Below are 15,885 nucleotides of genomic sequence, written 5' to 3'. Positions count from 1 at the left end.
TGTTGTTATTATAGCCTGATACTTCCATAAATTCTAGGACAGATAGTAGGAACAAATTAAACATTTTAAGTGTTATCATCAGGGAGTCTCTCATCACACTTCACCCACCATCACAAATCTCCCAGTAGACACATAGTTCTCACTATTGCCATCCACCACTGAACAAACAAATGAACACCCAAAACCCAGCCATTCTTGTTCTTTTCAACCATTACAATACTTTTTTTTGGTTAAATTCTGCAGATACATTTGACAGTAGGCAATTTTTATGTAAAAACTACAAAACAGAAATATCACCTTGCCAATGCTTACAGTGAATTTTAAACATTGTCTTAACATATATTTTATATTTCACCAACTTATGTTATGGTATGATCGTATTCAGCTGCATGTTATATCTGGAGACGAATAGCTGTGCATATTGTGTTTTTGCTGAGGCTCAAAGGAGAGTTTATGTAAAAGGCAGCCCTGCAGCCCCTCTCCAGCTCCTCTGCTGCTTGCTGCCTGTCTCGATAAGTGGATGACCTCTGACTTCTTGTCTAGCCACAGCCTCAGGTCTCTGACCTGACAGTCCAGGCCAGGTGTTTCTCAAAAGCCCATTGGTTAGTTGGCGAGCACATGACATTTGAACTCTGTGCACCGGAGAAGCCAAGATGAGAACTTTGAGTTAATTAACAAGGTTTTCCTATTGGAGAGTGTGCGGGTGGGTGTATGAAGGGCAGTGTTAGATGTCGACTTTAGGGAAATTTTACACTTATTAGACAGGCTCACTGGGTCATACATAAAACAGCACATAGCAGTTTATGGTCAGTGCTCATAAATGCTCAACACACCATAATAATTTGATTTGCTTGCACTCTTCAGTATATTCAGGCTAGTATTTTGCATTTTGAACTTGCTTACATGATTTTCAGCCCCACACCTTTATTACCAGTCTCATACTATAGCAAAATCACTAGTCCAAACCTCAGGTCACATGCTGTCCCACTAAAAATTCCCTATGGAAATTTTGGAATCTTTGCCATTGTTCCTAAAGGAAAAGGGGCTTTGGTATGGATGTGGGGAATGCCAGGAAATGACAGGCATTCTTTGTAGAGTGATTGAAAATAAACTTGTGCAGGGTCCTTGTTTAGCTCTCAACAGCAAAACTGAGGTGAGGTGGGAGATATATCAAAAATAGATCACAGTTGTTGTTTTGGAGCACAGTTATGTGGAATATGTTTGAGTGTTATCTTTGGGATAGTAAAAACGTGTCATTTCCACCCCTAATAGTACATAATAATAATAGTATACTAACAATATAATAACAACAACTCAGATGATTACATACATGCACAATATGTAGTTTTTCTTCAACCATTGGCTTTCGTTCACTCAAAGATTTCTACTTCAGGGGAGTTAATAAGTACTGAATTTTCTTGCTTAAGTAAAAGTACAGATACCAGGGCAAAAAATACTCAAGTAAAAGTAAAAATATCACATGATAAAACCTACTTAAATAAAAGTTTTAAAGTACTTGTTTAAAAATGTACTTTACGCATATTTTGAGGTTTTATAACACTTCAAATGTAGTGATTTTGATTTCAAGATTTGTGCTGAACTCAATTGAATCAAATGTTTTTTTCTGGGTGTTTTTATCTATATATTTTTGTTTGCTTAAATTATGACCGTGTTAAAAATGGAGTGGAGTAGAAAATATGGATACCCTCTCAGAAAAGTAGTGAATATAGTTAAAATGTACCTACAATTTTGACTTAAATACAGTATTTTACCACTTTTACTCTGTTACATTCCACCACTGGTTAATGGGCATTCCAGTGCACTAAAGTCCAACATAAAGGTGGAATTTTATTAAAAACTCTAGCAGTAATGGATAATGGAGTCAATGTATTTGGGTAGTGATAATAAGTGGTTCTCTGTTCCCATTAGTCCCGCTACAATACTTTTACTTATGTACACCTGAATACTCCGTGTTGCACTGGGATAGACGCCACGAGACTTTTCCTTAAGAGCTCAATTCTTTTACCAGTTTTCCAGGACTGATCTCACCCCATTTGTCCTCATTTTGCCTTATCTTTGGCTGCAGTGGCGTTCACTCTGGGCCCGGTACTCTGGCTCTGGCTTCACGAGGTGCGACAGCGTGGTCTGACTGTCGAGGAGCGATGGTAGCGTAGGAATGTGGAGCTTTACATTCACTGGGGCTGCGGTCAGTTATGGGAGGAACTTAAACTGGCCTCCATACAGTGTACAGTGGGACCTCATATACAGGGGCTGCCTTCATACTGCTGAGTTGGCATAACGCGGAGGGGTGGAGTGGGGGGGGGACTGGCTTCCTTAACTTTAGAGTTCTTTAATTGCACACATGCAGTCACTAGCTATTAGAAGGGATGGAGGATAGATGATAGAAAACAGGTGGGTGTTTAAGATATCAAGGGTTTAGGGGGAAAAAATGGGAGTTTAAGCTTTTACGGTAAGTGGTTAAAACTGAACTATTAATACACATAATGGAGTACTTATCTGATAACAATTTGGATTCACAATTTATATTTTAGATTTCATTTTGGCTTAAAGACAGTCTTTTTTAGCACCATTACTAAAGTTGTTTAACATGACAGCGTTTTGTAGCCTACACAAAATGCACTCCACTGTACGAGCCTTAGGGCCATCGAAAAACATACCTGGAGTTGTGTCTTGTTTCATTCACACATGTCTAACGCACAAACCCTGCATATTTTCGCTGAGTTCTTCTCTCAAACAGAAAACCCTCTGTTCCACCTTGTGATGTCATGCTTCACTGTGTTTTTAAGCTCTATACGCCTTCACTAGAATCATTTGGATGCTTTCAGCCCTGGAATAGCCGATCTCTACTCAACAAACTGTAAAAAGTAGCGGTTAACTTGAAAACCACCACTTCGTGACATCACAAGGTGGAACAGAGCATTTTGAGCTTTGGAGATGTAACCAGACTAATAATAAAGGGTTACTCGAACATGTGTGAACAAAACAAAACACAATATCATTCTAACATGGCAAAAAGCTCACAAGGGTCAATTTTGCCTAATAAATAACACATTTTCTGTTCTTTAAGCCTATAGAAAATGCACTCTGCTGTACGAGCCTTAACAAATTTGGGTTTTTTAATGAGTACTTCTTTAGCCTATTTCCCAAAGGTTTAAAAAACAGTTTGTTATCAACTGCAATTTATACCAAATATATTGATATAAAGATAATAGGTTGCAAGGCTGTGTGCTATGGAGGCAGTTTTGAATATGAAATCATACCACCATTGCGTCCCTGCTCTTGTTGCCTTCCCAGCATGCCTCTGGTAGTTCCCAGGTATGTGAGCGCTGGAGCGTAGCCAGAAGGCAGCTTGTTGTGTCCCTTGTGAGACAATGGCAGCGTGCCTTAAGGAGCAGGATGAAAGAGAGCGGGGCAGTGCTGCCACTCTGCTTTACAATAGGAAACCTCCTCACCAGTGTGTAGAACAAATAAGCAGCTTTTCTTTTGCTGGTGTTTAACAATCGCCAACAACCCATCGTTCGCTCTGGAGGAGGAGCTGTAGACTTTGTTTGTGTGAAAAAGAGAAAATTGTCTCTTATCGAGGAGTAGTTTTGTGCAATTACACCTGTTAAGTATAAATGCACAGATGGCCTATAATTTCCCCTATAATTATTCTAGAAGTGTGCACTTTAAAATGCTTGTATTTCATTATCACATATTTAGACAGGGTTAAAACTGTTTGAAGTTAGGCCCGTCACAATAACACATTTTAAAGTGCGAAATATTGTTCCAGAATTTACAATAACAATAATAAACCACTTAATGCCACTGACACAATATCCCTAAAGCTGATAATCCCCTTTCCTACATGAACTCTATTGTAAACAGGAGCTAGAATAAATAGCTTAATCAAACACTTTTGTGGTTAGAAGCATATATATTAAATTATAAGTTCAACCCTCTCTGCAGCTCAAACGTTAATTCAAACAGTACAAATAAAAGGCCCTCACAATATCTGTATAAGATATTGTTCATCTACCTGAAATGTTGGTATTATGTTGGTGTTGGTAGAATAATTGACAAGTGTTATGTCAGATAAACGTAATAATAACTTAAAAATTGTAGTTTTAAAAGCAAAATAGTGAAATATTGCAAAACTATATCCAAAATCATAATCAAAACATTCATTTTCTGTTATGATGAGAACATGACCCCTGTGGAAAACAATTTTAACCCAGCATAAACATAGATGAATTATGATCTCTGTTGCTCTTATCTACATTGTGCTCTATAATATATGTGTAATAGTGGCACAAGTGTGTTATCAGTAGACAGAGGTGGTAGCGGAAGCTGCAGGAGATTTTTATGACTCCACCGACAACCTGTTCTCAGGCACTTCTCTCAGGGCGCTTTTTTATGACATCATAAATTCCTCCATTTCCTCTGACCAGCCCTAGGTGGGTATAAAGGACATACCTGGCCAGTAATTGTCTGTCTGGCCCCCTTCTCTCTCATCTTTGGCCCTAGTGGGGACTTCCTCCAGACTCTGTGACTGCCCCAAGACACAAACAGCCCCAGATCTGGACCAATAAAAAGTCTTTTATTTGATGTCTGATAGGAATGAGAAGGTTTTGGGTCAGCTGTGTTTTGAAAGAAGTTTTATAGCGTCTTAGCTGGTCATTTTGGTTAGCACAGAGAGTCGCAGTGGCTCCAGTGTTTCGATTTGAGAGTGCACTAAAGGATAACAAAAACAGACCACTCTAGGTTTTTGTTTCCAATCTTTTGTTTGTTAAAGTCTGAAGATGAAGACCAGAAAAAGAGGGATTAAGGCACGAAAGAGGAGGCTTTTTGGACCAGGCCTCAGAAACCTTGTGCATTCACATATATCTGATGCTCGACTTGGGCTCCTGGAACAATACGCACACCAGCACGACAACATTCCTGGGGGTTAGAGAGGTCAGAGGTTGCTCTACCACCCCCCCCCCCACTGTCAATCAGTCCCAAGCCACTAACTCCAAGGGCTTTGTTTTGGATATATGTCTTCGCACTTCTTGGACAGACCCTGCACCTTGTGTTACAATGCACCCTTTGCGTTCTATAGACTTGCACTGCTTTAAGAGTTCACTAACTTTGGTTTAACACTAGGGTAAGATTATAGCTTATCAGATGTTTTAAAATGTGACCCCAAGAAAAAAAAACTATTGAATGGAGCACAAAAGAGCCCAAAATGTAGTGGATAATATGGATGGAGGATTAATGCAATTGGATCCAAATCGCATTTTAAATAGCCCGAAATAGGTCATTACAAATGTGTAATCGTCTGAAAACAATATCTCTCTCTCCGAAAATCCTGCTTTTCCAGTAGTTTAAAACGCTGCATGATTCTTGTTTAGTTCAGTAACTTTTATGTCACTTGTAGATGTGTTTAAAACGTGTGCTGTGAAGTGAATCTTTTAAAAACACAAACCACAAATCGCTATTGGAATGTAAACTTTATAAATCATCTCCTAACAGAACTATGATTTGATCCAGAGTTGACTTTACAAATGAAATCGTCCTTCCAGTTTAAATCCTGGTGATTCTATGCGATGAGTTAAGGCTGCCATTAGAGTGAGTGTGTGCATGTGTAGGTTTGGAGTGGCATGAGGCCCTCTCAGACTCCCTGCAGGTCTGTTAGTCATTATGTCGGCTGCATGTACACTATACTGTATACAGTGTACTGGACATTAAAGAGTCGCCCACGGGCCACAGACGACCACCCCAGAGACATACACCACTGGCACTTCCTCCGCCCCGTCCCGCCATCACTGCCCCAAGGGAGGGAAGGAGCGGTATTTTGGGATTTCCGCAGGATGCAACAAACATGAATCTTGTCTTGATTAGAAAAGTTCTCAATAAAAACAATCCAATTCAGAAATCAACATAGTAAAATTAATGCTTATTGTGAAATTATTTGATTTACTAAAAGTAGTGTAGTGAAGAAGAAAGTACCTCTTGAATATTGCATAATCATAAAAACTGCGATGAAGAATCAAGTACACTATTTTTGTTGCCACTTTTACAGTTATTATTAATTAAAATTTCGAGTGGATTTTTATCAGAGAGGGATGGAATGATATTTTAATCCCAGTAAAAAACAGTTATGCAGAGTAAAAGTGCAAGACGCTGGTGAATTTTTAAAATGCATTTTTTTGCAAATACCTGATTTTCTACTACTACATTCCAGCAGTGGAAGGTAACGAAGTAAAAGCAGTAAAGTGCTGTACTTAGGTCAATTTTAGGTGTGTGTGTGTGTACTTACTACTACTGCTTACACTTTAATACTACTGCTTATATTTTAAAGTAAATAGTAAATAGTAAATAATAAATAGTAAATAGTAAATAGTTTTTACATTTACTTCACAACATTTGAGAGCAGGTATCTGTACTTCATACTCAACTACATTTTTAACAACACAGAAAAGTACAATGTTAAATGGATACTTAAATACTTTTACTTAAGGAGATGTTTTCATGTGATAATTTTACTTATAACTATTTGCTTTTGTGTCTGTACTTTTAACAAAACTGAGTACTTCATCCACCAATGCTACATGCTGACATAGACATACTGGGTAATATATATTAAATCATTAATCTGGTAACTTCACTTACACTTAACACTTACTACTACTACAGTCCAGTCACCTCTTTATCCCTGCAGTTAAAAATGAAAGCCTATCTGCCAGCAGCTGTGGATGAGCATGAAAGATGGAGAACGTTTTATTGTTAGGGACAAATACCGGCCTTTTTATTTTGTCTACCAGCTGACGCCTCTGTGCCTCACCCGCTCCTCCCAAACCTCCCTGTGTCAGAGAATGAAGCACATGGAGAAGTTTCATAGCAGGAAATTACGTGGAGAGACGTGCTGTGATTGGCTGCTGCAGCAAAGGTCCGGCTGTTTGCCATATGGTAGAATTATCTGCTATTTTAAAAGATTAACTGCTGAAATGTATATATGCTGAGTTTATTAGGTACACCTGGTGAGATTTGTGTAACTGCAACCATATACATAACAACAGTGATTTTAGTACTGGCATATGGGCATATAAGCATGGGTTACTACTGAGCTATAGCTGTAACTTAGAATTATATATATATTTTTTACTCAATGTTCAGAATACATTTGGCAAGTGGCAAGTGTACTCGATAGCAGAGGTCAGTCTATACAGTAACAAGGGCAGAATTGGCAGAAACTTTGTATATTTGCAAGTTATACCGCAATAGTTCGCTTGGCCCCAGGATTTAAACTCGCTTAACTACGATCCCCCCCGTTTCTTCTCCCTCATTCCTACGCCCCAATCCCAACAGACACATATAGACTTATACAATCAACAGTCCTGGGACACAAAAGAAATATTCAGCTGGGGAGAGGGGGGGCCCCGATGAGGGTGCAACATAGAACTCCATGGGACAGAGTTGGATGGGGGGGTGGATTAACTCAAATTGGCTGGCTGAGACTGTGGTTGCCATGGTGAAGCCCCCAGTTCTCTGCTCTTTCGACCCTTGGACTATTTTTCATTTTTGTTCTTTATTGTGGGGTGTGTAAGTGTAAGCATTTGGGCGTTTGAGCTAACCAAAGCCAGTCAGGTTTGGTAGTACATTTACTTGTGTAGCGTTAACCAAGCTTTGAATCTATAATTACTTTTATTTTTTAAGGTCACATTATGAAGCCAATTATCTAGTTTGTAGCACGTAGTTACATATTTAACAAATTTTAAGTAAAAACAACAACAAAATAGTTACCCACTTAATGTATTTAAAATGAGGGAGACATTTATCACTGCATTTTTCTCAAGATAATGACATTATTTAACCAGACAAAAGCCACATTGACCAAGTTATGGTTGCATAATTAGATAGATATTACTGCTGTACTGTGGTGAATGTGGGTCTAGCCTCCAAGTGACCAGTGTCCTGAATGCGGTGCATGAGTTGAGCATCCTGACGTCAGCAGTGTGCTCCTAAAGCAAAGTGACAGTCCCTGGTTGTTGTCCCATCCATCTCTATGTGCCGCTCGCTCACAATGGGAGCTCTGAGGCTGTGTGCAGAGAGGGCCCAGCCGTGGAGCGGGACAGCACGGCATTGTTCTCCGGGTTACTCGTCTGGAAGAACTGAAGCATAGCTATTTGTTGTTTTATGTAAGCAATTAAAATGTGTAGTCTAAAAGCATTGTTTTTGTTGTGATTTTGAAGTTGAAGTGAAGTTTTTACGCTGATAAACATGTGGGCTGTAGAGTACAAAGATATGGAATGGACAGAAAAATACAAATGATTAACAAAAGTACAAAATCTTTTTATTTCAGCCACTTAATTCTATATTTCAGTGATATTCAGGCAAAACTACAATCTAAAAATGTGTTGTGTGAAATGAAATCAAGACTTATAGTGTCCCTCTGGTTCATGACTAATAACATAAATATTTCTCTATGTTTCAGATGCTGTTGGACTGAAGATTTCCACTGTCAAATCTTCTATGCAATAGTGTGGAAGTGGTGAGTGCTTGGATAATCTGGTGTTTTCCCCATTGCCTGCCCCGGGGAACATTCAACGCTGTCGGTGAGTTTTGTATGAATTACATTTAAACCATCGACCGTTGACTGTGCCCCGTGGCCCGGCCCTGACGTCACAGAATGCATAAGCTCCGGCATCAAAAAGCGCACGCAGAAGAAGAGGCTAAGAGATGCCACAGTAGCCAAAGAGCAAGGGTCACAATCAACATTCATTGCTGTCGCTGGGTTGGACTGTGCAGAAAAGCTCACTGAACAATGAGTGCAACTGTGGCCCAGATCTGCATGACTCACTCCACAGCCAATCACTGGGTACGTGAAATAAAATGTGTAAAAATGAGGATTCATAGCCGAGTAAAGAAATTCTTGATTGACGAAAAAGAGGGGATGGCAAAAGCGCTCAAAACTACGTATCTCTGTGTATCTGACACAAACTGCACTCATAAGACTACAACTGCACTGCAAAACAACTACTTATGCAGGAAAAAGTATGAAACTATGTATTTATATAAAGACAACTTCAGTTAAATCTGCCTTTTTACATATAAATACCCCCAAAAATACTAAAACTTCAACTAAATCACTCACTCACTAACATCTCCTTTCTGTTGTCCCATAGAAATCTATATAATCCAAATGAAATGATCACTCTACTAATACAAATTTTGATCAACCGATTAAACAGCCAGAGATGGAACAATTAGCATTTTATCGTGATGAAAAGAGTAGACATAATCGTTCATCGGACATTTTATATAAGCGTGATAATCTCAAACAAAGATATTCGCCATTATATTGCCAAAATGTGCAGAAAAACCTACTTCTCCAGGATGATTTCTTCTGGATCATTGTTTTTTTTCAGTTATAACAAAGTACACAATATTAAAATTATACTTATTCAACACTTTAAAACCATCAGCATCTTAAATAGTTATGGAGATATAATCGTTAATCTCCTGTATAATCATTAATCCCGTGCCTATAATCGACTATCGACTGCACGACTAAAGGCCGAATTTATAGTAAAACAGTTGAGACTTGTGGCTTGGATGCAGATTACTTTGTGGAATGATTTTTTCCAGCAATATGGAATGGTTGGCAGTTTCAAACCTGAGGGATGCCAGTTCAAACCCATACTGCTTTACCTTCTTTGAACTCCACTGTGGATGGATGTGGCAGGTGGAGCAGTTGGTGTACAAGTCTTCTTTATGCTTTTTTTTATTCTTTCTGTAGTTTTTTTTTTCACATGTAAGGGCAAAAACTAGACTAGAAGCTATCGATAAGCTGTGTTTATGCATCACAGCACTCAAGAAGACCCACAGTTTAAACGTGTGGTGAACTCTATGGTTATCGTTTAAATGTCAGATTGCAGATTTGCTGACTGGTTTATGGTTAATATCTCTGTAATTACCGGGCCTAGCCACATGAAACAAAAAATTGGCTTAAAATTCTGTGTCTCCCATGTCATTATTCAAGCCCAAATTCGATTAGCCAATTGAAAAAAGCAAAAAAGCAAAAAAAAACAACAACATATAGGTCATCGAATTAATATGGCAAGTTTGTGAAGCCAAGATGATAAGGTTCAACGTCTGTGGATCATAGTTTTTTCTTCCATAGTTACTACAAATTATAGAAAGTGAATTCAGTCTATTCTTCTTCTACTAGAATTATGAACGGGTTTGTGGATCAACAGAAATAGCATTTACCCCTAAACTACAAGATGTTTGAATACACAGACAGTTTTACAGTTTTTTATTATTTTTTTTTTTCTTTTGTTGTATACATCTTAGTTTTCCTATTTTCTCTACTTCTTCTCGTCTGGTGTTCAGAGTGTTCAGGGCAGAGGGAGATAGAGACACAAATAGCATTCTGGCTCTGAGCTTGTCCTCATCCTCCTCTCCACGGCTCTAATTGGCGGTTGTGTGTGCAGCAAGGGGGAAGGAAGCAGAGTGAATGTGTAATCATTTGGAGTCTCTTCTCCTTTAGACGTTTCATCCCTCTCTTTTTTGTTTGTCTAATTATACAGCGGGCTCGGTTATCTCTGCGTTAACTGTGTATCTGGCAACGTGTGAATGAGTGACAAGTCAGAACAAAGGACAGAAAGATTATAGCACTAAAGGAAATGATCACTAAGTGTGTTTTGTGCGGCGCTCCAGCTGCAAATGCGCTGGGACAAAGGGGAAGAGCTAATAGTGAAGTCGAATTGTTTTCACCTATGATGGAGGATTGCTCATTATTTGTGTGTGTGTGTGTGTGTGTGTGTGTACGCTACAGTGACAGAAGACCTGTCTGCTGATCTCAGGGCGTAATATGTTATAATGCTCGCTACACTGACGCCCCACAGCATCATGGGAAAACGTCTCTAACCTTCTCTGACCGTTTCGAACCAAAAGGCTTAAAGCGTTTCTCTAGTTTGAATTATGTCATAGATCAGTTCTTACAAAAACAAAAACAAAATTCTACAAAAATATATGAATTGTTTTGAGTGTATTATGTCACAAATGTAAAAAAAAAAAAAACACCATTTATTCTCTTAACAATATTAGTAAATATTTTTAAAAGAAGTGCAAAAGAAGTTAGAACACAGCAAAGGTGGAAATATAAACATGCTCATTTGAAAATATCAGATAAAGCAAAAGGCGTCTGCTGACAAAAGAACAAGCCCCACTCAAACACTGAAGGTGAAACACATTCACACTTGTGCCGTTTAATGCATTGTTACAGCTTTTTGAGTCTTTCTACTTTGTATTTGATGATTCATTTCAATAAAGTCTATTTTAAATACAACATCTGAGTACCTTGTCATTATTTCATTTCATCAAACAACAATTTTTGATGCATTTTAGGGCCTGGTGCAGTTGTCCCTCCACGTGTATTATTCATAGTAAAGCTCTCAGTTCACTGGTGCAGAACAGTGGAGGTGATGTAATCTTCCAGCGTCTCTGGCCTTAAAGCTTCTAGTTTAGGACAGACTCATGCGACAAGGCCCAGACCAGACACACAGGGTGATCAGGGCCCAGCGTGAACATCATCACAGTCAACTGTCCAACAACCAAGAACAGGCTGAAATAAAACAACATTTTATTTGGTTGTTCTTAATAAAAAGTTGGCACGCAAATGTTGGTTTAGACGCAGTGTTTCCGGGGCCGTGGCCTTTTTACTGGAGTTTGAAGCAATTCTTCATTATGTGATTCTGCTGCCACCTACTGTTCAGTCAGGTTTTATCAGCACGGTGCAGATAAACTCAACTTTAGAACTCAGAGGAAATGTCCAAGTAAAATGTCAAAGCATGAAGGCCCTTTGTTTGTATGAAGGATAAAAAATGCATATTGTGTTTATTTGTTTTTAATTTTCATGGATTAATATATACTTTTTTTTCTCCTAATCTCTCTCTCTCTCTGTATATATATATATATATATATATATATATATATATATATATATATATATATATATATATATATATATATATATATATATATATATATATATATATATATATATATATATATATATAAATCCGAATTTAGAATACGTTTCTTTACAGAGTCAATATGAGCTACAGTTACAAACTACAGTTTTTCTACCAGAAAAAAAGGAAAGTCAACAGTAAATGTGGTTAAAGGTTTAGCCGTAAGTGCCTAAATATAATGGGAATGTGTTGTATAATTATTGTAGAAATGACAAAAACAAATACCAGTCTCACAAAACATTTTTAATTGCATCTGTATTCATTTGTATCTTTAAACAAGACAGTATACAGTATACAAAATAATATTTCATATTGTAATATTTTACTATATACAAATCATTGACAAATGAATAAAACAAATACACTTTACACTTGATCAGACTGAAGCGTACAAATATTTTCTCTATGTGTGAGTTCTTTTCATGTGAAGCATTTGTGCTTTATTCCTGAAATATGAGTAAAGATTATCAATTAATAAAAAAATATAGGCCTAATTAATCTTATTATTAAAAATCTGAACAGCCAACAGCCTTACCTGTATCGGTTTACATAATCAATCACCCAGTTTAAAGCCGGATCAAAACATGCCTTCCCTTTTTTCGTGTGGAAACTATACACAAACATATATTAGATTAATACAGTGTGGATTAATTAAGTATAATATGTATAAGTATAGAGTGAAGAAATACTCACATAATAGCATTGATGCTGCAGTACTCTATGTCTGTTTGAATAGACACACCTGTGATCCTAGAAAAGGACAATTTCCCAGTAGAGTACTTGGTGCAACATGGAACATACACTGTGGGGAGGCAAAGAAATGATTAATGAAAGAAAACATTAAAAACACAAATTGAAACTATTTTGGAGTGTCTTTACCTCTAGATGTATAGAGAGTGCTGTTGAGAGGCAGCAGACACAGAGCAGAGAGCAGGAGCAGTGAGATCTGAGGGTTGGCTGAAACCATGTTGTCTGCAAAGTGCACGAATGGAGAGAAGGGAAAAGCACCTGTCTTTATAAGTAGCACAGATCAAGTTTCCAGTTCTGCCTACATCGACAAAATTAAACCAAACCCCCACATATTCCCCCTCTCCGTGACAATAGGAGCAAAATTTCAGGGCTGTTTTAAGGTCAAAAGGGCATTTTTCTGTCCATACACATACGTTTCTTTTATTTGAATATTGTATTATATGCATGCCTTTTTATATATGGTAATACATAGCCATTGTTTATATTTATCATTCTTGCTTTATGTTGCATCATATCGCAAGAAAATTCCTACAGTAGAAAAACGCAAGGCAGGTTTATATGTATAGCACAATTTGTACACAGTCATTAAAAGTGCTTTAAATGGTTAATGATCACATTTTTATATAACACTTTTCCACCTTCAAGACACTCAAAGCACTTTACATCAAGAAACCACTCACCTATTCACTCACACATTCATACTCCAGTGTACACAGACGGGCGGCGAGGGGGGTTCACTGGACACAACCACAGCATTCATCTTTGGGAGCTGAAATCACACTGCCAACCTGTGGGTCAGTGGAGCTGTTCTCTAAGAAAGACAATAGAATCCAATCACAGACAAATAAATAATCATCATGAAATTAACATTAAAATCTATATTTGTTTTTAAATGTATTTTTAATCATTTTACATTGTTCAATTTGTATTGTGTATGTATGTATGTACGGCGACCTTGAGAGCCTTGAAAGGCGCCTAACAAATAAAATGTATTATTATTAAAAGAGAAGAGGGTAGGATAAAAACCTTTCAGTCATATGCACAGCTAAAAATAACTGTTTTGAGGCTACATTTAAACATTGTCACAGTAGAGGCCTGTCTCACATCTTCAAGTTTTACCTGCATAAAACTGAAACACTGATTCTCTATGTTTAGTCCTGAGTCTGGCACCAGCAGGAGGCCGGTCCCTGAAGTCCTCAGAGTGTGAGATGGTTCATGTGGCTTTAACATGATGGATATGTTCTTTGGTGCTGGTCCATGGAGAGACTTGAACACAAGCAGATCTAGAATGAACAGTCGTGTTTCATAAGTTTGAACAGAATCAGACAGAATGAAAACAGCATTTAGTTCTCTGCATTGACATCACATTTCTGAAGCAAATAAATAACTGCAGCCGTTTTGATTAAAATGCTACTTATCCGCAAGTGTAGAATTAGTCTTTATTATAACTGATTTTACGCCGCTCTTAGTTTTAAGTCTATACCGAAATGCTATGTAAGCAGATAACATCAGCACATTTTAGTCTGGGTTCTTATCTGACATCAAAGTGCACACGTTTGCAGTGGGCTGGTGGTGAGGTTTTGAGAAGGGGTCCTTTTCTAGGCCAAGAAACCTCAATAGGAGAAACAAGTGCGCCTTGGAGAACTAAGTAGGCCACTGAGAACTTTCTAAGTCTGTTTGGTTAAACTTTCCACGTCAGTCATTTTATCACTCATTCTTTTCCATTGTTAAAAATAGTATTTTTACATTTACATGTTGGGGTCATTGCAACCATGACTATGACGTTGTATAATGAAGTTGTGGTTAAGGTTTTTTCATTTATTCTGAACATGCATTGGACAATGCTTTACAGTACAATTTCCTGTCATGTCTTATCTTGTACTGCATAACTGCATCATCTATTCTACTAGGATGGGGCTTTTTGACCACCAATACATAAATAGGTCAGGACCTTACGTATTACAGGTCTTATTGTAAAAGGTGGGGCTAGACTACACATTTGAGTTTCAGTTGTCATCAAGTATAGTCCTACTGTGAGAAAGACTATTTTAACCAAGACGTTCAGGAAAGATGGCCAACCTGTCTGTGTACGCTACTCTGATGGTGGCGATTCTGATGCTTGGGGAAAGCAGTGAGTACAAATGTATTTTTGATATTGAAATATATATCTAAATGTGAAGTGCTCTGTAATGCAATCCTTAAAATCTTTTCTCATTTTCAGGTTCACATAAATGCTGCACAAAATATGATCAAATTAGACCCCCCATAAAAGCACTGAAATCTTATGTAGTTCAAGAAATAACAGAGTTGTGTGGCATCAGAGCTGTAATGTAAAAAAAATTAAAATATTATATTATTTCCTTTTGCTAAAGTAAGAACAACTAAATATTTTGCATTGTGTTTACAGATTCCAAACAGTGGTGCCTAAAAAAGGACCAGTGATACAAACTAAACCACTGTGTGCAGACCCTGACCGGCCCTGGGTGAAAAGGGCCATGGAAGTTGTTCCTCAGTATGATCTTTCTCCTCATTCAAAACCTGCTCTTTGATTCTGACGCAATCAGCTTCTGATAACCATTTTCCTCTCTTTTTTCTGTTTTAGCTTTGGTCACGGGATGAGAGAAAGGAACTGAACTAATATTTTCATTTGTATTATTATAACACACTTTTCAATTGGATTTCTGTATTGTTAAGTTGTAATTGTAACTATGTAAGCAGATAGCACAGTTTTATTTGTGGTTCTTATCTGACATCAAATCAAAGTATATATATGTTTATTGTGGACTGCTCTCAGTATGTCATGGTGTGAGAGGACATCTGTTTCTAGGCCAAAAAACCCTCAACACAAAATTCCCAGAAATCTCAACCTAAAAAATAGATTGAATTAACTTAGGAGCTATTCCCTCACTAAACTGTTCTGATTTAGGATTTATGCATTGGAAATGGCCAAATTCAGATTCCTTCTGAGGGAAAATTCCACATGTCTTTATGCTTGAACCTATAAAATGAATTTTATGTTCGCCCAAATTATGGGGGATTATGGGCATATTTAAAGTTACAGTTCCATTGCAGCATGCCGGATGTAATTGCCTGGGTTATGGTTATTATATACATT

This window comes from Periophthalmus magnuspinnatus, chromosome 17 (genome assembly GCF_009829125.3).
Source record: "Periophthalmus magnuspinnatus isolate fPerMag1 chromosome 17, fPerMag1.2.pri, whole genome shotgun sequence".
Lineage (NCBI taxonomy): Eukaryota > Metazoa > Chordata > Actinopteri > Gobiiformes > Gobiidae > Periophthalmus > Periophthalmus magnuspinnatus.
The sequence above is the reverse complement of the archived record's forward strand: the minus strand, read 5'-3'. Positions refer to the sequence as shown.